Source organism: Lathamus discolor, chromosome 14 (assembly GCF_037157495.1).
Source record: "Lathamus discolor isolate bLatDis1 chromosome 14, bLatDis1.hap1, whole genome shotgun sequence".
NCBI lineage: Eukaryota > Metazoa > Chordata > Aves > Psittaciformes > Psittacidae > Lathamus > Lathamus discolor.
In genome coordinates, this window is record NC_088897.1 from 12579763 (window position 1) to 12601526 (window position 21764).

A 21764-nucleotide genomic window follows, 5' to 3' on the forward strand; every position below is an offset into this window, starting at 1 on the left:
GAGCACTGGGAAGGGGACAGCTTCAGCGTTCAACAACACTGGTAGACATGAGACATGTAAGCTACAGCTACCTGAGAGGTTCTTTTGGATTCCTGGTACCGCACAGAGTCCAAGAAGTCAGACTCCCCCCTCTCTCCACATGGCACCAAGTCACACAAAAAGCTGTTTCAAGGCAGAGCAGTCCTGTTTCAGCAGGTACTCTCCATGCCCCCAGACTCCTCCCACTACTGCTGTGGCTACACAGTACCCATCAACCCATGTCCAGATCTGCTGAGATACAGGACACAGCATGCCTGAGGCTCAGTGCCATGTGCTTGCGGGTTACAGATGTCATAGCTAAATCTGCCTATACATACTTGTTACATGCAATACACCTGTTATGGGATTGCAGGTTTGAAACACAGCTGTAGGCAACAAAACACAAGGGCACAGGATAGCATTTCATTTGCAATACCACTGTAGGTGATCGCGATGCAGAAAAAACCCTTACTGGTGCTTCGTTTTAACAAAATCACCAAGTCTACTTTTTTCCCCACAAAGATTTCCTGGTAACATCAGACAAGTATCTAGGCACAGCAGAGCCACACAGGACAGCCAAGGGTCTAACAAGCCCAAAGCAACCCCTCCTGGCTAGAAAGCTAAACATGAACTCAGTCTGAAACAAGCGCAGCGCTCAGAAGTGCTGTTCAGAGGATCCCAAAATGTGCACTGGTCAAAATAAAAATGATTCAGTTATCTCTGTGCACCACTCGGTTTGTTTAGATCCCATCGGCTGACGTACGGTCTTCTTCAATTCTTTGAGGTGTATTTAAGGGAAAGACTGCTAAACCTCTCACACTTAACGGGCAAGTAAACCATAATGTAGTACGTTAGACATTTTAATTAGAGTTTGCGTACTTACTTGCAGCTATTACTTAACAGTTATCATTTGGGCAATGTGTGTATGACTTTAAAGAGCAACTGAATTATACTCAAATGTAGCTTAGTACTCAAAACTATGTAGATATGCATGGAAGAATGCCTCAGATCTGTGAGGTCCAGAGAAATTAGATAATATACACCAATACATCAGTAAAAAAATACTGATCGTTGTCTAAAGTCCACTGTAGAACATGTCAGTCTGGTAGACATCACCACTGCTAAAACCTTGACAGCAGCAGTGAGGCTAACAGTTAAAAATCCCAAGCCTCTGTCACTTGAACTAACAGCAAAGCCTTTGTGCAGTTCAGACCCCATCCAGAGAAAGCATTCTACTGGGTGATCTGCAGAAGACCTGGCTTGTATTTAACACTGGTGCTCACATGCTCACTGACTTCAGGCAGCTCATCTCTTTGCACTACCCTTCCCATTTCTTACCTTACTCAGAAGCTCTTTCCTGCCAAGGCACCTCAGTGGTGTGCAGACACTGCTCATCCTGCTGTTGAGGGCAGGGCTGACATCTCCTGCTCTAGAATCTGTGGATAAAGCCATTTCAGAGCATTACTTCTGGCTGTTGTGCTCAGCTTTTCATCATCTTCTCCCCCTTCCTCCTGCGTGACCAATAGTTGCTGGCTGCCTCTGGTAGTCCCTGAGCTCAGGGACTCACTCTAAGGAGTTACGGCTATGGAAGAAACAGGGTTTCAGTGGTCAGCCATCACCACCTCAATAGATTTGATTCATTGTGCTGCTTACCTGCCAATTCATTAACACAAGCAACAGCATGAGATTTGCTGTGAAATACAATTTAATGTTATACAATAGCCTTCATCCACAGAAGACAAGATAATAAGCGGCTGCCTTTTCACTGCTGAGCATCTCTGATTGCAGAAGCCATGGAACTTACTAAGCTAAGAATTTACTCCTCCTTCCTTCTGGGGAGGCAGCTGGCACTGTCAGCCTGCAGCAGCAATACTCTCTGCTCAGCACCTACCTCTCTGAGGCTCGGACTTGGCAGTGCCCTGCTGCATGCAACAGCTCACACTGGGAGTGCTTATGTAAGCTGTAGTTAAGCCAACGTTCAGCAGAAGCCATAAAAATACCAGTGGCTATTGGCAAAGCTGCAGGACACGAGACAGCACACGTACAACCTGGTGATTTTAGGACTGTCCAGTGCAAGACAGACATGCCTGGGCAAACATTTTGTGCTGTCAGCCAGGAGCTCTGAATTAGAGACATGAAGGTATTATCTAGGTGCACAGATGCCTGGGCTATAGACTTCATAGCTTAGACACTAGAAACAACTGGAGTCTTTATTGCCTGTATGATCCCATGCTTTCATATGGTACAGTTTGAAGCAGAGCTACACGAGTGTTGACAGCTGAAAGGGGTCAAGCTTAAAAAGCCTTCAGAGAGACATGAGCCCAGTTCTGCAGTCTGGCACCCCAACTGCAGGGACCCTGCAGTCATCCTCCCATAAAAACATTCAGAAAGCACCAAGAAGGAAATCCCAGGTGGCTTAGAAAGATGTCCATTTCCAGGGTAGAAACCCCATTTCTTGGCCCATCAGCTCCTTTTAAGTAATTCTGAATTACTTGATTCCATCTTCTGAAAAAATATTCCTGATCCTTCTCTTTGGAAGCGGGTTAGCTGTGACTGCCTCTATCACAACACTGAGGGACTCCAAGATGGATCAAGATTAAGTCAGACCAAACTAAGCAAACAAAAATATCTCCCCAAAGGGTCTTCTCATCCAAGTGAATGCCATCCCTGCACCAGGATAACATCCTTCCTAAATCCGCCCCACCTTTGGGCAGACTTTAGGTGCCCATTGTCCCCCACCAGCTGCATGTGAACAGGGTCACCTCAGGGCATGTGCCAAGGACAGCGGCAGGCTCCATCCATGCTCCCACCCCTGCTCCTGGAGTCCTGCTTCAGCAGCGGCAAGCAGGGGTGCAGGCAGCTCCAGGAACAGCCAAGCTGTTAAACGCAGGCCACAGTCCAGCACAAAGATCCACATCCGAGACATCTGCTCTTCTAACGTCCTCCTAGCCTTCCGCACGACTCACCAGCTTGTTTTCCAGATACAATTGTCTCCTTTCATTTGCTTCTCATTTCCAGCTCTTTTTCCATGCAAATCCTTGTAAAGCCTCCTGTAGAGAATGAGTTTAATTGCCTATGCTTTGTCTTTCTGCCTCTGGGGAAGTAAGTGACAGCATTCTCCGGAGCTCAGCAGCAAGGGCAACATAAAATATTTCAGGACACAGGAAAAACCCACAAGGTTTACTTCAAGCAGCTTTAAAAGACCAAGTGCCAGAAAACCGATATTTTTCCTGGTTTAACATCCCCATCACAGTTTCCTCACGCTATTTGTTTTAATGCCTGAGCTCCTCTTAGACTCTTATTACCTGCCTGGATGCTTGAGAGGAGGGAAAGAGTCAGTTCAGCTGAAGGCATTTCTCCCCATAGGCAGAGGAGCTGCCACAGATCAGGTCCGATGAGGACTGCCTCACTGCCACCAGCAGCACAGAGGCCAGTGGGTCCCAGCACACCACTGCTGCTGCAGGAGCCCTGATACCGCCGCTGAGAGACTTTCTTGCATCACTACAAGAACTCAGCTTTGTTGAGAGGTTCAGAGGCTGAAGTAAGTTCAGGGGTGCTCAGCTGGCTACTTGAGAAGCGAAGTTTTGCCACTGCCTTCTTGGCTCAAGATTTCGTCTCGGCTCTGCCGCACTGAATATGACAGCAGCCGACAGTGATGGCTTACTTACAGTACTTATAAACTGAGGGAGAATAACAGCTTCGCTTGCTACCCAAACGCCTGAAGATTGCGGATTACCATTTTAAAACTTGCCTAAACAACACAGGATCTGGGTGGAAGTAGCAGCAGCCCGCAGCATGATGTGGCTACACAATTTTCATTTAATTGAGTGTAAATGTTTAATTACATTAGGGATAGCCACGAGAACTCCTTAGGCCTATGAAGGCAGCCAAAGGCAATTTAGCACCTGGCTCATAATAGGTTATGAAACAGAACTAGACATCTGTGCATAATAAAAGAGGCAAAACCAGCAATGTTTGATGTCCAATTCACTTTGTGATTATCGACTGAAGCCTAAGCTGGAGATTAAAATGAAGTACCTGCTTTTCGATGAGGAACCCAAGGTCTGCACCTTCTGGGACATCTGAACTCAGTCACTTTTTCTTTATTTCTTTTCAGTCAGACATTCAAACTTTATGCAGCCAATATTAATGCATTGCCAGAGGCCTTATAATTTATCGAAGGAAACGATTTGACTACTGCAGAGCAAATACTGGCTGCAGCTGACTTTGCTGGCCAAGAAAACCCATCATCAACAGCTGTTCAGGGTGAGTTTCCTTACCGTGCCACAGAGGGGAAGGCTGCCAGCACAGTGCAGAGCAGTGGCAGGGACAACAGAAGTACTGGGTATGTTTTGCACGCAGTGGAAAATGCGAATTCTGACCCCAGCAGCACTGCGTCCCTGGTGCACAGCCCAGCGCTTACCGACCCCCTCATGCGCTCTGCCTGTGAGGACCGAGCCACCTCCCCGGGCAGGGGCACTTCCCACACTGATGTGCTCCCTTTGTGGGGAGCAGGGTGGAAGGGAAGTCCCGCAGAGCGGGCAGGGGTGCTGACTCCCGCTTCATTGACCAGCTGTAGGGGCACAGGCTCACGCAGCACAGGCAACACTGGGCTTCGTCGCCCCAGACTTTCTACAACACTTTCTACTGCCCTTGGAAACCCACGCAAATACATTTTTATGACAAAATTCAGTGTAGAAGGGGTCAGCCTCCACAGCTGCAGCTGTGTCAAACACTGAATTTGCTTCCAAGCTTTGTCCTACAGCCCAGTCAGGGAGGAAGGGTACAGATGCCTGGGCAAAGGCAAGCTCCAGGAGCATGTCCAGCACTGCTGAGCACCCGCCTGTCCCCTGCACACAGCAAGGGAGGAAGGGACCAGTCATCATCTCCCTTTCCACTTACATCAAAGTTGAAGTTCTCAGGCCACAGACCGTGGTTTCAAGCACTACGTATTAAAATAACAGTGAGAAGAATGCCAACATTATTTTAATGACCCTCTGCTTCAAGATGTGAGCAGTCCAGCTTTATTGAAGTCACAAGGCAGGCTCGGGCCTGTCAGGACCACAAGTGCATCAGATTTCTCACCTTCAGGGAAATGGGAACTGCGTAGGTTTAACAGGTTTAACTCCAGCGGCCAGGTATTACACTGGCCTCAATGCATAGACCAACCTTCTAGAAGATGCTGTGCTCCTCTGCTGTGTCATGCGCCCTGCTGCTCACTGAACTATGGAATCTAATGTCAGCACACTGCTGCAGTTCCAGACCAGCAATTCGGACAGGAGCAGTTTGTTGGCACACCATTCCCCAGGCAGCATTCAGAGCACAAACACCACAAATCCTTGTTTAAACTCCAAATAATTGCCCAGGCCTTTGTTGTCCTGGATGATCTCTTCCACATTATTTTTTCCCTCTATCCTCACTGAAATCAGGACCTTATTCTCAACTGTGCCATAGTCCATGGAGTAACTGAACATTTTAGACACTCTGTGCACAGAGGGATGCCAACCCTCCAGCTAACAGTATTGCCACACATCTTGCACATGTGAAAGTGCAAGTCAGAGGCTGGGGACCTACATCCCAAGTCCCATGCATCTGTCCTACCACCACATTTTAATGTCACCAAAAGCACTTTGCACAAGTGGCAGTGACAGTTCCAGTGGTCCAGTGCTTGTCACAATCAGCCTACCAAGCAAACAGCAAGGCAATTGGTTAGCTTTGAAGAAGGTTTGCTTCTCACAGTCGCTTCCCTGCAAAAGCTGTGCTGCAACAACCCTAATACACATAGAAACAGCTCATAGCACTTCACTAAGGGGAGCAGCTAGCAAGACTGTTTCCACACCAAGATCCCAAGCTGCAGTCCACTCCTCTGCAGCCAGGAAAGGGAAGCTGCTGCCTAGAGGGCAAACCACAAATCTGTTTCTGCCTTCATAAAGGTTGGACAAGGATGCTGGGATAGGAGGTCAGTGGTGTTTCACAGCCTCCAACTTCACAAACACACGAAGAGCAGCACAGTCAGGTTGCTTCCTGCCATCAAACACAGCGAAGCAGCAATAACCCAGATGTCAGCAGTGCATTATGCACCACTCATTCATTTTTTCTAAGCTGCTCCATTGACATGCATGATGCTGTATGTGGGACATATATCCTGGGCCTACATTGCAGAACTGTAGTCCCAGATTCAGTGTGTTAGCAATGATTAACACAGTAACTTATTCCCTCTGGATCTTAAGATAATTGACATCACAAACCCCAAAGGTGCTGTGTGCTGGATTTGTGACCAAAACAGTGCTGATAACACAGGGCTACTTCAGCTGTTGCTGAACAGGGCTTGTAGAGCACCAAGGCCTTTTCTACTTCTCAGGCTGCTCCCAGGCAGTCAGTAGGAAAAAGGCAGGAATAACCATCTGCACAAATACAGGATGAGTAACGAGGACCCTCGCAGCAGCCCCACAGGAAGGCATCTGGCAGGTACTGTGGATCATACACAGAACATGAGCCAGCAACACGATGTTGCTGTAAAATATCAACTGCAGAGAAGGCAAAAGGTCTGAGGTCTCAAACAACTGGTTTTGAAACAGAGATGAAAACAAGCTAGTCTGAAGAGGGTAAGACAAAGGAGGTCAGGTACAGACCTAAAGGAGGGGAAAAGCAGCTAACATTAACATTAAAGGGCTCTCTTGGAAAGCATTCAGACATGCTGAATATCAAACCATGTCAAGCGTATGCCCCTAGACAGTCTACTACTGAAAATAAATGTATGTCTTATGTCTAAATGCTCATACAAGAAAGTGGTTTCTCCTAGAAAACGTGAAACATCATCTCAACAGAAGGAGCAAGTTTCTGCTCTTTGAAAGAGTTAAAGAACATTCCATTATACCACGTATTTCCCCAAGAAAAAAAAAAACTCTGCTAAACCGGTGAAGTACTCCACTTAGTGCAACAGAAATGTAATTACTTTCCATGAGAAATTCCCCAGTGGATTGCCCAATTCAGCCAAAAAATATTAACCTTCAAGGGTCAAACTTCCTGTATCTAATCTCACCACACTGTTACTTTGTTGAGCAGTTAAGAAAACATCCAGAAATACGTGATGATGCCTGCGCAGCACATAGACATTTATACACACTCTTTGAAAATAGAGGTTACATATGGTAATTCAGAGGATTGTAGGAAAACAGGTTTACATTTCAGCGTTAAGACCTGCAATTGTTTAATATTACCCATCTCTACAGATCTGCTGTACCAACTGCCCATCATTTTAATAGCACATTTACCGATAACACTTCAGTACATGCTCAGAATTTTCTACATATGCAACCATTGACGATGATTCACAGCCGCAAGCTCCCATGAGAATATCACAAATAACTATCCCAGAGGCTGCACCTTTTTGTCTGCTCTTCCAGCTGCCACAAATCTCCCAAAAGCTGTGAGCAGGAACCAGAGCTGGAGCGAAGGCTGAGGACCGCCTGGGGAATCTTCCAGTGGCCAAAATGGCTTGCACCAAGTCCCTTTTGGAGTGGGGGGGCTTCAAATGTGGCTTCAAACACCAGCTGCAAACGTACATCCAAGCTGATGAGCTCAACTTGCTGAACAGTGGCATGTTTTGGAACAGGCACACTGGAGCACCGGTCATTTGACTGATTTAAAGGACAGCCTCTAGATGCAACAAGCTGTAGGGCAGATAGTTCATTTGTCTTTGTAGACATTAAGAAAATCAGTGAATCAATACACCTGGCTTGGGCCTGGGATTTCTGCACTACTGAAGACATCCTGATGTCTCCTGGAGTGCTCCTTGCTACGTCAGAAATGCCACCTTCCGAGGAGGTGATCCATTTCAGTAACTGTCAATATTTCAGGCTGGTTGGTGCTCTGTTCAATGTGTTTGATATCTACAAAAGGTTCTACTTAATGTCATACAGCCTGTATGAGATGCTTGTTCCCTGCTGGCTACCCATCAAGTCACTTTAAGGCCAGTGTTTTATTTGTCCAAGGCACCAAATAGTGACTTAGCATTCTGTGCAGTTCCTTTTGGCTAATAATCACAACATTTTCCTGGAAAACATTCAGGAGCTTTTGTACTGTCAGTGACGACAGCCATTAGCCTCTATGGAAATGGGCTCACCATAGTTTGGATAAAAGTAGGAAATTATCTCGAATTCTAGGAAAGGGAATAACTTTAAAATCTCAGGTAGCTCTCAGCATCAGCTATCATCCCCACTTTTCCTAATTCCACTGCATTTTTTTCATGTCTAATCCAGGAAAGACTTTTTTCCACAACTCCAAACCAATTGTGTTTCTTTGACGCATTATTTGAAGGAAGAAAAATAACACCCTTGGCCATAAGTAGGGTGGGATATTATACACCTCATTCTTTGAGCAGGTCTGGAAGTCAGAAGCACTGCTAAAAGGTCCAGTTCTATCAAACCCTCTAATGCACTGCTGATGCGTCATGCTCCTACTGAAACCTAGTTTAAGGAGAAAAGTGAAACCGCTCCAAAAGGAGTGTGTTTCATTGTCTGCAGAGCTAAATGCTAAAAACGTCTTCATTTTGCTACATATGACAACAAATAAATTAACACTTAAAACCAAATCAAATCTGAACATGTCAAGAGATTTCTTTCTCTACCAAGTTTCCTATGCCAGATGAAAAGAAAAATCTCAAAAGCCTGGAAGTCCCACACAAATGTGAATTTACAACCCCCACTGAGGGCTATTATTATGCTCTGCAAATTGTATTTTTTAAATGGGTGTAAAATTTAGGCTTACTTACCATACAAATCAGTAGAGCATCTCAAAAAAACCCCACTCTTTGCTATCAGTTACAGAGCGTATTTCTTTCACTTAAATGTTATCTTGGAAAAGCAAAGATGATCGCTCCCCTGGTAATCATGTGGAGCACTCCACACTGGATCACGCTCCTACTAATGTAGCAGAAATATGGCATTTACCCCACACAGAGTTGCAGCAAGGCTCTAATTCAGGAGATGAAAATTAAAATGGAGTTATGCCCATGTATTTATTTTAGAGATGTTGAAATTGTGTATTTACAATATATCATTATAATCATTCTGCAACCAAGTCTGCCTTGCTTTAGTGAGTTTTTAATTCAAGCCTCCACTTCAATCTCTTCATGTTTGCACATAAAGAAATTGCCTTCCAAAACTTTGCCATCACCGATTCACACAGGGGAGGAGTTGGAAGGGGAACACTGGTGCACCAGCAGCACATGAGCTAACTTCTTATCTGCCCTGAACATTGCTCCTCAGGGCACAGGAAAGGCACATTGGGAAAGAAAATGACTTTTTATAAATGGTACACTTAGTGAAACAGACTTTCAATTGCTTGAGCCACTCTTCCAGCTCCAAACGGGACCCACAAAACGCAAGAACTGTTTACTGTACTTAAATTCACTGCGTTAACCGGATAATCTGGGAGAGAGGTGCTATGGAGAAAAGTGAGGAGCAGAGAGAGCTTCCAGCCAGAGGAGTGGCCATGGGGTTAAACACCACGTCAGGACAGAGCAGCTGGTACTCAAATGTTAGCACAGGACAAACATTCCCAGCCTTCTCTTGGAAGACTCACCGCGTCTGTTCCAGACCCTAAATCTTTTCAGTTCGGGTTTGGGGTTTTTGTAACTAGTCCAGCCCCAGGACAAAGACGCTTTTCCCCAAGTTGTATTTCACCTACATTCAAATTGTTGCATTTTAGCATAAAGCTACTGTTAAAAAGAAATCGGTCAGGTTATTTCACCCTGCATTTCCTCACATATTTAGAAACAGCAGCAAGGAATGGAAAGAGAAATAGTAGTGGCAAAGCTTAGCACTTGGAAGAAAACCAATCACTAGTGGTTAATGGTGTTTACCAGGGTAGCACTCCACAGTAACGGACTGGCATCCCTTCAGTCCAGACCACAGACACAGCAGACATTAAGATAATAGCTCAAGCTCACTGCAATGTCTTTAAATGAAGCATGGCGTGATGCACATTTATGCTCTCCCAACACCATCAGAGCAGGAGAGATTAATCCCCTACCACTGAGACACTTAAGTGTTCTTGCTATCAGCAGCTGATTTAGAGGATTACTTTTCTTTAAAGGCATAGCAACAGGCTGCCCAGGGCAGTTCAAAACCATGTAGAGGAGGCCCTCAGTGACACGGGTTAGTGGTGGCTGTGGCAGTGCTGGGGAACAGTTGGACTTGGTGATCCTAAAGATCTTTTCCAGCCTCATTGGAAATCTATGCAATGAGATCATGAAAGGTGTTCTCAACTCATCCTTTAAGCACAGCTCTAGGGATGGTGGCACATTCAGACCACCATCAAGCACACAAAACCCTTCTGTGTAAACAGACTTAAATCAGGGCAATTCAAATTACACTTCAGGATCTTAACTCCAATTCAAGCCATGTGTAGGTAAATGAATAGCAGGACTGCCACATTTTATACTAATGGGAAGAAAAAATGGGAACAATCATGCCCACCTGCAGCAAGAGGGAGTCTCATTACACATTCAACATCAAGCACCTCTCAACAATTTACTGGAACATGCTGGTTGACAATTTGAGTAAGCAGCTGTCAAGAAATTTGTCATTCTGCTAACGTTGGAGGTATAAAAGCCAAATGTTAATAGACCGCTTTCAGTGTAGGGGAGCAAGTAATCTCAGACCTTTCAGTTCAAATGGAGTGGGAGCCCAAAGCCCTTCTGTGCTGGTGATGACCTGCAAACCTGTACTTATCCCTTCATTCTGCCCACTCCTGAGGTATTCAAGCAAGTAAAAAACTCATGACAATGGATTTGGCAACACAGAGACACAGCATACCTGTAAAGAGTACACAGCTGTAGTAAGTATATAGTGCTGGCTTCCCAATATGTTCTTGTGACCTCCAGTCTCCTCCTTGGGCTTTTTGAGTCAGACATTTGTGCATTTCTCAGTCCACAGTGACTCTCTTCTATGAATGTCAATGCAGTTTTTGAACCCACTTAAGACCATAAGTTGTTGAGTCACAGACAGCAAAAGACATAGAAACCAAGTTGCACAAGTGGTGAATACAAGAGCAGTGCTTGAGCTCCGCACTCACAAAGTCCACAGAACAAGCTGAGTGAGAGATAAGGCAGATGCAGACTGCATACAAGGATTTCTCCTCCACACTGTGTACAGCACCTACATGCCTGCCTTCACACCAGGCTGGATCTTTACAGACATCGATTCCTAGCATGTTGAAGCGTCACCTTAATTTTTCCTACTCTAGTATTATAAAATCATAGAATCATAGAACAGTTAGGGTTGGAAAGGACCTCAAGATCATCCAGTTCCAACCCCCCTGCCATGGGCAGGGACACCTCACACTAAACCATCCCACACAAGGCTTCATCCAACCTGGCCTTGAACACTGCCAGGGATGGAGCACTCACAACCTCCCTGGGCAACGCATTCCAGTGCCTCAGCACCCTAACAGGAAAGAATTTCCTCCTTAGATCCAATCTAAACTTTCCCTGTTTAAGTTTGAACCCGTTACCCCTTGTCCTGTCACTGCAGTCCCTGATGAAGAGACCCTCCCCAGCATCCCTATATGCCCCCTTCAGGTACTGGAAGGCTGCTATGAGGTCTCCACGCAGCCTTCTCTTCTTCAGGCTGAACAGCCCCAACTTCCTCAGCCTGTCTTCATACGGGAGGTGCTGCAGTCCCCTGATCATCCTCTTGGCCTCCTCTGGACTTGTTCTAGCAGTTCCGTGTCCTTTTTATGTTGAGGACACCAGAACTGCACACAGTGCTCCAGGTGAGGTCATCCAGGATATATTTTTCCCCACAACGTGCCCAGCAACTTTTATGGTTTATATTTTCCTGAATTACTGAAAGGATTTGATAGCAAAGTATGATACAAAACCACAGTGAACCTATAAATAGAAGCATGCAGCACTAAGTAGAGTCAGTGGAAAACGTTTCCTGACACATGATACATGGCTCACAATCATTCTGAAAATTGGAAGCTGAAGATAAGCTATTGCAACAAGAAACTGCCCTTCAGAAGTCAGCTGATGAAAAATATTATAGAACTGATTATTTCAAGAAGCTTCCCCTGTCTGGCAGCCCTTCACTTTCCTTCCTAAAAACGCTTGAAGATTGACTTTTGTCAGATAAAATTACTCCAGCAAGGAGGGTCCATGTGCATGCTATACGGTTTCCTACCATAAGATGTCATAAGGTGTCACAGTGTTTTGTCTGTGCAGCCAGCAATAACTGAAAAGTCTGATCCTTTGCAATGCTGATGTTTGCTTTGCCAGATATCTTGCAAACTACTCAGCTCTACCCGAACTTCATGGGAAACAAGCTTCATATTACACTAATTCCACTTCCACCTGCAGGAAGGTTTTGTGACCCCGATCCTAGATTTCTCACAGCACTGGAAGCAGCATGGGGCCATGTCTCCCTCGGCAGCGCAGGGCATCTCCGCTCCCTTCAGGAGTACAAAAGCCACCACTACCAGGAAGGGCATGGTACTGCTGCTGCTCATTGCCAGCTTGCCACTCACATCCTCCAAATTCATCCTTGTGTTCAACTGCATCACGTCATCCATCCACAAGCTGGAAACGATGTGATGAGCACTGCCCACCCCACACAGCAGTGCTGCTCCCTGCTGCCGAGGTGAAGCAACATGAACTCAAGAAACTGATTTAAAGAAGAGATTCAGAGGAGGCCTGCAGAGAAGGACTTGGGGGTGCTGGCTGATGAGAAAATGAACATGAGCCAGCTTCAGTGTGCGCTCGCAGCCCAGAAAGCCAACCACATCCTGGGCTGCATCAAAAGGAGCGTGACCAGCAGGTCGAAGGAGGTGATCCTGCCCCTCTGCTCTGCTCTTGTGAGACCTCACCTGTGCAGACACACTGCATTGTGTGCAGTTCTGGTGTCCTCAACATAAAAAGGACACGGAACTGCTGGAACAAGTCCAGAGGAGGCCACGAGGATGATCAGGGGCTGGAGCACCTCCCGTATGAAGGCAGGCTGAGGAAGTTGGGGCTGTTCAGCCTGGAGAAGAGAAGGCTGCGTGGAGACCTCAGAGCAGCCTTCCAGTACCTGAAGGGGGCTATAGGGATGCTGGGGAGGGACTCTTCGTCAGGGACTGTAGTGACAGGACAAGGGGTGATGGGTTAAAACTTAAACAGGGAAAGTTTAGATTGGAGATAAGGAGGAAATTCTTTCCTGTTAGGGTGCTGAGGCACTGGAATCAGTTGCCCAGGGAGGTTGTGAGTGCTCCATCCCTGGCAGTGTTCAAGGCCAGGTTGGATGAAGCCTTGGGTGGGATGGTTTAGTGTGAGGTGTCCCTGCCCATAGCAGGGGGGGTTGGAACTGGATGATCTTGAGGTCCTTTCCAACCCTAACTATTCTATTATTCTATGATTCTATTTTTACCCAGATCTCTGATCCCAAGGACAGCAATGTAGTCTTTGTCACCACACTCCTCAGCCAGTAATACACACTCACATTCAAATACCATTATATGCTAGAAGAGTTACCAAGCATACATTTAACTTGCAGACATCACATGGCAGGAGCACTGCGCTGCTGCAACAGCACAGGAGATGCAAAGAGAACAAGAGCTGCAAGGAGAGGCCCACGAAAACACCTAAAGAAGCCTCTCTAGGGGCAAAACCGTGTTTTGCTGCAGGTGCCAGGCAGCAAGCACGCACCCATGAGTCTTCCTCATAGAGACACAAGCTGAAGCTTCACAGGAAAAGGGAGCAAGGGGGGTAACTACAGAACTAAAGGTAACACTGAAAACATCGACAGGGGAAGCCCAGCCCTTACAGCTCCTTGGCCACATAAGGGGTATCTGTGCTGTTCAGCCCCCAGTGCAGGACTTCACAAGTTATTTGAGCTTTATCCCCTCAGCGCCGCTCCCCTGGGGCAGCGCCAACCAGCCCAGCACAAGCCAGCAGCAGGAGACCCACAAGACTCACCAGACTCTGGAGGCAAACTTCCAGCCAAGCTGCCCTCATGCTGTCCATGGCCACAGCAAAGCTGGGGCTACTGCTCCCACAGTGCAGGACAAAGACAGGATGTGGCCGCAGGCTGAGCTTAAATAGTGCTACGGGCCCTGCAGAGCCTGGGGCCCAGGTGAGACTCATTGGGCTCATTAGGGCCAGGTGGCCATTATCAGCCCCAGGGCCAGCATCCATAGGGGATTCCTCTTCCATTCCTGGGCTCTTCAGCTGCAGTGAAGGGGTCCTGGCTCCTGCAGGGTTAAATAATACGTTTTTGAATAACAGCACCAACTTCTCTTTTTCCCAGTGCTTTAATTAGATGATCCCACACTAGTGGAATGATGGGAAATCTTTCTATTGATCTCTCAGGCACTTTGAACTAGGCTCTTATCGAGCTATCTGTGGTATTTGGGTTTATTCTGCATTACAGATTGAACCTGTTGTTAATCAAAGCACCAGTGACACTATCAGAAAGACAATGTGACATTTCCATGCCGTTCTACCAGTTTAAACAAGATGCCATGAAGAAGCTGACCTTTTCTCAGTTGAATCATAAATGCCAAAATTGCAGGAATCCATCTTTCAATTTCTGTCACCTTGAAAGTGAAAAATGCTGGAGGCATTATACTCAAAACATTACCAAGCCCAGGTATATTTAAAATGCAATCTCCACTTCCAGGATGGATTCTTAATTTCTGATATGCAATGGATCGTACGCAACTTTTCCACACAGTGGTGACGGTACCGCAGATTAAACCTAGCTTTAAAGAGGGGAGGACTGTGAGCATGTGGGGAAGAGCAGAAGCATGGCTGCCTCAGGAGACAGGAAAGGCTGGAAGTGCCTGCACCAGCAGGATGCAGTCCCACAGCACCTGAGCACAACAGATTGCTTCTCTAACCGCTGCGCAGCTGGAAAGGAGCAGCACTCAAATGTCAGCACCGCTTGGGTGTCTGTGTCCCAGAAACAACGGGACCCTTCGAAGAGATGGGCTCTTAGCACCACGCGAGCACACGATGAGTGTTACGGGCACCTTACGGCAAACTAAGCAGGAGAGGACAGGAGCACAGAGATGCCAGCGTGGTGCCCCGGTGCTGCGGCGAGCTTCGTGCCTGGGGCACGGTTGGTGCCTGGAGGCGCTCACTGCCCCCGGCAGCACCCGCTTCCCCTGCGAGACAGGGGTGGAAGGCACAGGCTCCAGTGGCAGGGAAGAAGGGTCCCTGCCCCCTGGGGAACAAGGGTCCTTCTAACTCCCTCCCCTTCCTGAGGGTCCCCTTGTGCCAGGAAACCTGCCCCCAGATGAGCTGCCTGGGAAGCAAAAAATAGAGCCCAGAACCAGTCTTCAAACCAGCCTGAAGCATCCACAGAAAAGTTCTGTTTAAGGGGAAATGCCGCAAGGAATAAATGATTCAGAGTTCCTGCTGCTCTTTAAAGACAAGCTGCTTTCCTTCCTTCGCTTTCTCTCTCCTCTGAAAAGGAGACCGCGAGTCCATCCTGTCACAAGAGTAGCAACTATTTCCATTCAAAGTAGCCATGCGCACCAGGGTTGAAATTTCTCACAGGCTCTACTTCTATTTCAGTTCCTTTTTGTACTTCAAAACAGGATCTTTCTCTGCAAAGGTGAATGTCAAGTGTTTAATACGTCTGTCTGTGCCACCGCACGTCTGTCCCACCATCCATACAGCAGTGAGGTTGCAGGATGTTCATGATCATAGCACCTGAGCCCCTGCTCTTTGGGAAAAGGATTGCTGCTTTTAGCACAGAAGATTGGCTCAACAAAGGGAAAACCAGGAGTCTATGAAGACATCTGAACGTCAGTTATTGTTTCCCATTTCCAAAGGAGGCACATGCTGCAGCACTCGAGGACAGCACAGAGCCCTTAGGTAGATGCATAATCATTTACTAATTACCTCTAATGCAGCAAGAAGCCCTTGGACGTACAGACCCTACAATGAAACTATTTATTACAGGACATGAGCACGATTCCTTGGCTTGGCCTGCAAGTTTACGAAAGGGCTACCACAGAGTTAGAAACATCTGGCTTTTCTCATCATGTTCTCGCATGTTTTATCCCATTCATTTCTTATCCTTTCCTCTCATGGTAGCAATGCTGAACACCTAACACAACATTTGCATTTAACCATGCTCAGTCATTTACAGGCACATTAATCCAGATTCCAATATATGCATTTTGTGCAGTTTGATAAATCCCCCTTAAATTGGCGATTTCAGCCCAAACCTTCTCCCACAGCAGAGAATATTTCAGGTCCTGCCCATCTCTGCTTACGATGTCAGTGCAGGGGTTATCTTAATGAAAATGCCGGGTGAGGAAATCATCAGAAAGATCACAGAAAGGCCGGACCCAGTACTTGTGCCTGGTTTAGGGATGCCATTCTAATCCAATTTGTGAAGCTTTCAAGCCACTAAAACAATTAATTTTAAAATGCATTTTAGTTAGGATGAAAAACAACTTTGTTGTGTGCTTTATTTATTAAGGTGCAGGATGAATACGCCACAGAAGACAACAGGAAAGCATTTACTTCTTGTTCTCATTTATTAATGACATAAATGCAGCAATTACTCCAAAGTGAAATTCATCAGAAGTGTTCTGGCTGTTTATATACAACTTTAGCACTGGTTATTCGGATTGTTAGGTATGGGGCCACAATGCAAGTACCTAAACATCACTACTTCACGTGGTGTATTTCGCTGAGCTCAGAAGTGTAATTATCATGTTGGGTTATGTTACTATTAAAAGAAAAAGAGTAGGAAATCAAAGTGATGCAGCAAAAAAGCTGTTTCCATAACAGTATCAAGGGCAAGCACTGAAAATCAGGACAGTGCGCAATTAGACATAAAGTGCATCCAAGCAGATGTTTACAGTCTTCATTAAGATGCAGGACAAGAAGTCACTCTCAAAAATATGCTCCAAATACAATAAACATCACCATCAATTTTGCATGCCAGAGGAACCTCTAAAATGAAGAGGAAAAGATCATTTCTTTCTGCAAATAAACCTCACCAACAAGTGGCTATTCCGATGGGATGTATTCGATGTTTTTGAGCAACCTTCTCTCCAATCTTCAGTTTGCTTTTTGGCATGGGAAGAAAAAGAGGAGAGGGGAGGGAAATGGGAATGAAAAAATAATCTGTTTCACCCAGCATAAAATGTATTTCATTGAAAAAGCAACCAGGAACATGAGGAGGGAGAAAAAAGTGCCTTATTTTTATGCCAAAGCTACACCATAAAGTAATAGTTTAAGAACTCGTTGCATTCATAACCTCAGTTTCAGTACAAATGCTGTATTCATTAAAAAGAAATACAGGGTGGCAGGGCTGGATTTATCACTGGAATTTGCACGTTGCCGTAAAGAATGTCCTCTACTAATGACAACAGCTGTTGGTTTAATAACCCTAAGAAAGATCATTAAATTCCTTCACATTTCCCAGAAACAGATGGAAGAAATGCGAAAGTGTTAAAGCATATGGGAGAACATATTGAAACCCAAAAGCCTCCTCCGAGCGGCAGGAATCCTGCTGCCGCAGTCTCCTGGATTGCAGGCTCTCCTCGTAGGTGCCAAAGGTGTGCGGGCTGTGGAGCCTGTGTGAATGCTGCGGGAGGGTAGAGGTGGCTCAAGGTGCTGCAGGCGCATTCGCTCTCACAGTTTACCACCTCTCACACTGAGTTTGGAGGCACAGATCTCCTTTCCCCTCTATCCCCTTGTTAGCTTCTTTGCACCTAGAACTTCAAAACATAAAAACCCTCCACACGCAAAGAAATCCTTTCATCACAGAACCGATGACGAGCCTGTGAATGCAGGGCACCTTCTGCACTTCCCAGAACAAGATTCGTTTCGGGAAATGCGAACTTCCCAGCAGCTTGGATGGGAATCACAACAGATCCCAAACACAATTTTTCCGGTGATCAGGGATGCTCCTACGTTGGCATATAATTTAAGTCTTGAACACACCATCAGTAAGACAGAGGGAGAGAATTCAGAAAGGCATTTTCCTCCCCCTGTGTTCCCCAGTCGGTCTAATACCAGTACTCCTCAGCCCTAGCAAATGATTCATTTAACCTTCACACTTTAATCATAACAATAATATTTGTCCTTTTCTCACAGCACCTGATGATTGCTGTGTTCATTACACCAGAGGCATACATCCTCTGAAAGGAAACACTCAGATGCTAGTCAACCACAAGGCATATATTTTCTCCCCGGGTGCTAGCCAAGTGTTTGGAAATAACCTTTGTAATATACAGTAACCACCAGACTGAAATAGCTTTTGTTCAGCCGCCAAGGAAGGTTATGAAGTTTTGCAGGGCTTTGTTCTGTGCAGATTCCCCCTACCCAGTTCTAAAGGACATTTCCAAAGTCTTTTTGGCTGATTCTTCCCTTGCTGCTGATCCTCTGTGCAGCACCCAGTGCTGCTGCCATGGGTCCCCATCCTCAGGCAGCACGCAGCATCCTCAGGTTCGGGGGCCTGTGGGGTAGACTAGACCCTGCCGTACCCCAGCCCACCCCTTGGGTCCTTGCAGTCTAGAAATGAAAGTTGCTTTGGGGCCATTGACTCTGCTGCAGTGAAAATCCTGTGAGACTGGGCTGCAATTAAAAAGTGTCTGCTGGCAGGGGAAGCCCGGCCCTGCACCCATCCAGCAGATCCACAGGCTCCAGAGAGGAACCCAGGCACTTCGTGCCATGCTCGACCAACACCCCAGAGCAGCTTGTTCTGCCCCACAGGGACACGGGGGCTCCACTTCTCACATTCACTAAGTCCTCCCAAAACAGCACTGACAACCTGCAAGGCCACTCAGACAATCTGTCCTCAGGAAGACCCCTTTCTAAGGGACCTCTCTCTTTCTGCGGGGCTTTGAGGAACAGCACGGAATCGAGCTCTGATACACAGCAGAAAATACCACGTGTAGGCACCTGTGTACAAAGCATCCTTCATGTGATAACACACGACTGGCCTGCAACATTACAAGTGTCTCAACTTCGCCTGACATCAGCATTGATTTCAGGACCTTGGCACCCTTGAAACCCCATCTTTACAGTCTTACCCCTTCAGCTCCTGCACTCCCAGCAGCAGCCTGTGGTTACACAGGCTCCAGGGCTCCCCACACCAAGCATCCCTGCTGATTCCACCCTACAGCTGAGATGCAGCACAACTTGTCATTACTGCCACTTACAGATTACCTGTTTGGATACACCACCCTTCCATGAAAGCCAGGGTAGGATTTTTATTACCAAGCACACATTTTACAGCAAATTATGCTCTTATTAAAATTCATACAGGATAAATTTAAAGGAGAAAGGCTCTACTTCATTCATCTAAGTCTCAGATTACAGCCTATTTGTCAGATTCTTCCTTTCTTAGCTCCTCAGTAGTCTATAATTGCACAGAAATCCATGAAGGAGGATTTAAAGGGATGTGACGGGGTAGCATGTAGTGGAGCCAAATTCATTCTGGTATGTTACAAAATACAGGCAAATTTTCAGTTCAGGAAGATGAATTATACATATTGCTGAATTTAGGAAATAGTGTCCCCACAGCAGCACGCCTCATGGGCCAACTGGTACCCATTCTGCTACTGTAATCCCCTTAATAATACACATACTGAACCAAATAATTGCCCATGTAAGGCAACAGAACCTTATTGTCTTCCTCTGAACACCCATTTGAATTACCTCATGATCCAAACCATGAAGAGTTTAACTACACAGCTTTTGCTTCAAGGTAATTTCAAAGGAGGTCCTCTTAAAAGTTGTTCCTCCTGTTTTCATTTTCCCCTAACTGTATTCAAACAGTACCATCTGCTTCTCTAATACAGCCTTTTGAATGCATGCTCCAGTAGAGTGATAGATATACTAGATTCATTAGATCATTAATCATTGATGAATTGCCTTTAAAAATATATATTAATCTTTGTTTGGGAATTTTATTTTTCTGCTCTGATAGTGGATTAAAAATCTGCCTAAATATTAATGTTCCAAATAACGTACATTTTGCTTTAGTGAAAAAATAATGCATTAGATTCAAAAAGACAGCCTGATAAAATGTTTTCATTATAAGATGCATATGCAATGATTTAAACCTTTAACTAAATATGTCTCTGCCAGTCCAAGAGACACCTTCCTTCTAGATACTCAAGACAATTTAATGGATAAAAAATGGGATTTATTCAGCCATAACCGAGAAGATTAGTACCTTTTCCATGTAAAACCAACTCCCACTCAGTTACCCCAACCTTCTGTCTCTCCTGCTGCCATCCCAATTGATTGGAAACCAGCAGTTCCACCAGCCTCAGCAAGGCCTTGCCATGGCTGAACATCACTCTCCCAGATAAGCACAAGCATCGAAGCTGGGGCCCCACAGGACAGAGCGCCCTTTGCCTGGGCACTTGCATTTAAAACAAGACAAAACCCCTCTTCATCACCTGGACTGCAACCTGCTGCACGCTGCCATGCTGGCAAAGCAGGAGCTCTGACTCCCAATACCTTGGCTCAGTGGGCGTCTGCATGGGCTACACACAGGAGCCTTTTACAATGTCTTTATCTTGTTGTATCATCTGCAATAGATTTTGTTAAGTTTTGTATCTCCCCGGGAAGCTTGGCACTGAATGCAATTCCCACATAAATAGGCTGGCAGGCAATTTGTGAGCTGTCTACAATGGACTGCACCTTTCTAGTGTACACAAATAGTTTTAAGTTCACTCTTTCAAAAGACTGCTTTTTCCTCAGCAAAACCCAAGGGCAATATTAAGCCATAAATCTGGGTCTCCTCTCATTGTTTATTCATGGTAATTTTCATAAACAAATGGTTCCCGTCTTTTCCAAATTGATGGCACAAAACAAGCAAGTTTATCAAAGTCATCCCAGACTGTATAAAGTAATGGTGTTTTGGTCCAGCTCAGGGGTGTAACTATCACGAATAGTATTTCCTGCATTACCCATCGCAGCAGAATGGTGCTTCAGTGAATTTGGGGCTAGTAACTGATTGGTTTGGAAAAACATGATTTCAATTCAGAAGGGTATATGCAAATTTATGTGCTTTATTTGTACACACACTTCTTCACTACCTGCCCCTTCCCATACGCACCTACCACTGAGCATCATCACCAAGCCTGGAAATCTAACCTCCATGGCTCTCTATTCTGTCCCAGAGAAACTATATGTGTCAAAACTTCCAAACCAAAACCAAAGTTGTTACAACTTCTAGAAGATAACTTCTTTTTTAATGCATATATTAGCCGATTTCAGCATCAGATGAAAATCCCTTTTTTATTCACCATTCCCCTTGAGGAAAGCCTTGCATTTGTGCACATTCTTTGAGCAAGTCTTGGGAGGGCGTGTTAACAAGGGAATATGTATTAAATGGTCTTTCATTCCAGGGCTCTAGTAAACACTCTCAAGTACTTTGGTACACTGTTCTCCTGTCATCATTATTATCCCCCTCCTAATCCAACTCTCTGCAGTCAGTGAGACGCCTCAATAGCAGCCATGGTGTTGAAGTTCTTGTTACACAGAGGAACTTTTACACAAGTGCAAAGACTGTAAGCTTCTGATAAGCATCCAGCTACATTTCTTCATCCCTCACATGAACCACCCACCTTCAGAAGATGAGAAGACAGAACACATTCCTGCGTTCTCTGACAATGATATGCTGCAGCTCCGTTGCATGCTGCGTTTCAAAACATGGGACTCTTCACTGCCAACAACCTCTTAAGACTGATAGCACATTTAAGGTAGCACATATTAATCTCTG

General features: G+C 45.7%; 1 long non-coding RNA gene across 2 annotated transcripts in view; it reads right to left on the minus strand.

Moving 5' to 3' along the window:
* The window catches only part of LOC136021847 (uncharacterized), a 29951-nt gene extending 15889 nt beyond the window's left edge, over positions 1-14062 (minus strand). For both annotated transcript variants that reach the window (XR_010615922.1, XR_010615923.1), the window contains exons 1-2: positions 13976-14062; positions 1357-1454 (exon numbers count right to left, since the gene is read on the minus strand). This is a non-coding gene — a long non-coding RNA (uncharacterized LOC136021847). The remainder of the gene's footprint in view (positions 1-1356; positions 1455-13975) is intronic.
* Between the last annotated feature and the right edge of the window lie 7702 nt (positions 14063-21764).